This window comes from Echinops telfairi, unplaced genomic scaffold (assembly GCF_000313985.2).
Source record: "Echinops telfairi isolate 266 unplaced genomic scaffold, ASM31398v2 ScPeMD7_18;HRSCAF=68, whole genome shotgun sequence".
Taxonomy (NCBI): Eukaryota; Metazoa; Chordata; class Mammalia; order Afrosoricida; family Tenrecidae; genus Echinops; species Echinops telfairi.
Window position 1 is genome coordinate 60,384,308 of NW_022103915.1, and position 2,785 is coordinate 60,387,092.

General features: G+C 49.6%; 1 pseudogene; it reads right to left on the bottom strand.

Annotated features, from left to right (window-relative positions):
* Positions 1 to 1,416: 1,416 nt before the first annotated feature.
* On the bottom strand, positions 1,417 to 2,266 carry LOC101664509 (annotated as a pseudogene).
* Between the last annotated feature and the right edge of the window lie 519 nt (positions 2,267 to 2,785).

Genomic DNA, 2,785 nt, shown 5'->3' on the forward strand with positions numbered 1-2,785 from the left:
TTACTGTTGTTAGTTTTTTTAAGGGTTTTCCTGTAGATGAAATCCAGGATAGGTAAATCTATAGAGACAGCAACTGGATTAATGGTTCCTTAGTGTATGGCAAGGGAAATTGGGGGGAAAGGGGATCTAATAATTATGAGTATAAGAATGAAGAAAATATTCTAAAACCAATTGTCATGATGATTGTACAACTTTTCTTGATGTATTTGAACTATTGAATTGTATGGTGTGAATTATAAACCAAAAAAAACTTGGATAAAAGAATAGTCCTATATATGAATATCTATAATTGCAAGAATGGTGTGGGGGCCAGTGTGACGGCATACATTTCACAGTGGGGTAGGAAGAGATTCAATGATGACAAATGCAGGACAATCACAGGCCAATGAGTGGGAAGTCTTGTGGATCCAGTAGCAGTGTAAGCATCTCAGCACTGTCAGGGGTCTCCACGTGATTTCTCCAGCTCTGTGACCCTGGTTGCCATCAGCCTGTTTCAATGTGGCTTATCAATTGGAAGTCTCCCAGGGACTGAGTAGAGAGAGAGGGTGTCTCCCACCTCCAAGGAGGAATACAGGAGTTCCCAGAATCCTCAGGAGAAGGCCATATCCACACAGAGTCCTCATTGGCTATGAACAGATTGACAGGCTAGACTCTGCCCCTTCAATCTTAATCCTCTCAAATTGACAAATGATTATATAACTACCACATGGGGGAGGGAGGGAAAAAATGAGGAGCTGATACCAGTGGCTCAAGTAGAAAGAAAATGTTTTGAAACTGATGATGGCAACATATGTACAAATGTGCTTGACACATTTTTTTCTTGATAAAAACAAGAATTTTTGTTTTTATTAACCAATGGGAGGGAAGTCAGAGCAGTGCCCATTCCACACCAGTCCCTCCCACAGTCTACCCACCTAGGCCACACTGCCAAAGACCCTGGAGAACAGTGGACAGGACACTGCTCCCTGTTTCCGCTTCAGGAGAGTGCCCAGTGAGCTAAGACCCAGTGGGTAAGGAAGGAGAAGTCAGTGGATAGTGACAGAGGTCAAGGAAGGAAGGAGGAAACAGCCCGTGGGCAGACAGGCACAGTGAGATGCCATGCCCCCTTGCTCTTGGTAGGGAGAGCTAAGTGTCCCAAATCCAGCTCCAGAAGACCAACAGAGCAGGAGGACACACAGGTCAAAAAAACCAACAAAACCCCAAACCTCGTATTTTGAGGGGTAGGGATGGCCCAAAGTCAAGAGGCAACTCTCCCCAAGGTCAGGCCTTTTCAGAGGTATGCTGGTCCCACCTCTGGGCCTTTGCTTGGGTACCAAGTTCACTGGGAGCAGGAGTGTGTGGAGGAGAGGCCGAGGATCTGTCCTGTGGCGAATGCCTGGTCCAGAGGCCTAGCACTCCACTCAACGACCAGTTCTCCTAGGCTTGCCGCAACCCTTAGGACCACTTGATCACTTGGGCGTTGTGTTCTATGACCAAGACTCCATAGATGACATGGTTGCTGCTCTGTCCTTGGCAGTGGCAGAGCTCCTGCGGGAGTAGCCCCCGTCAGAGTTGCCTGGTCCAGCGCTGGGTCCAGCCAGGGACACGATATCCGAGCTGGCCAGAGCCAGGTGGACCACATCCAGTGCCCCTCCCCACAGCAGCCTTCTCGGGGGCCAGGCCACAAAAGTTAGTGAAGCGCTGCAGGTCAGCGGAGCCGCTGGAGAGACACTTGCTCAGGTCTCACTTGCAACGCTGCAAACCTGGAGGCCGGGCTGGAGGCAGTGTTGCCTGGCGATGGGCAGGGTTGGGCAGAGGAGGCAGGCACGGGGCGGACTTCACTCTGCGGACCACAGGGGTGCTGAAGGTTGGCAATTGAGGGGTCACCGGGAGGTCCCTCCACCCTTCCCTGCCTCCATCAGCTCGCGGGGGGTGGTGGTGGGGGGGGGTGCTGCTGGCCTCAGCAGGAGACACTGGGCTGTCACACAAGTTGATGAGGCTGCTAAGGATGCCCAGATCCAGCTGGGACTAGCAGCCAGGGCCAGGCAGGGCTCGGAGGCTACGTGTGAGCACTGTGTGGTGAGTCCCAAGGCTGAAGAGGGGCCCTTGGCGGGTGGTGGCCAAGTGCAGGCTCTTGGCATGTTTGGCTTGGTCTGCCTCCAGGCCCGCCACTGCACTGGGTTTCAGAGTGCCACTCTCTGCTGCCGCCTCAGCTGCTAGCCAGGGACCTTGGTCCATAGGTGGGAAGGTAGGGCTGGGCCGGGGACACAGGGGTCTGTGTGTCCATAGGCCTGGCTGTTACATACCCCGAGGGCCTTGGCCTGAGGCCTCTGGAGAGATGAGGAGCTAGATCCAGGCAGAAAGTTGGTAGCTGGACGCTGCCCGCAACCGATTGTGATAAGAGCTGTGGGAGCCCCCAATATAATGATTAAGAATATAAATCAATAAGGACAATATTGATTTTTTTAAAATGGGGACATTATAAAGTAAAACAGCTCACTGGAAGTTTTCTAGGAAACATCACAAATATTCAAAACCGACACTATTACATGCAGGTATTTATCATCTTAATGTGTCTCTCACAGTAAGTTGACTGTGTACAAACCTTTCTCAGAAAATCCATTAGTCATTTGTATATTGACTAGATAGATATTGACAAAACCCCATAAGACATACACACCATTATTTTGTCTGATATTCAAAAAAATGAAATATTAAATTGAAGTTATTTTTTTTAAGGAGTTTTGGAAATACAAGTTCTATTTCATCTTCCATTTTATTTATGCTACGTAGGAGTCCACAACTT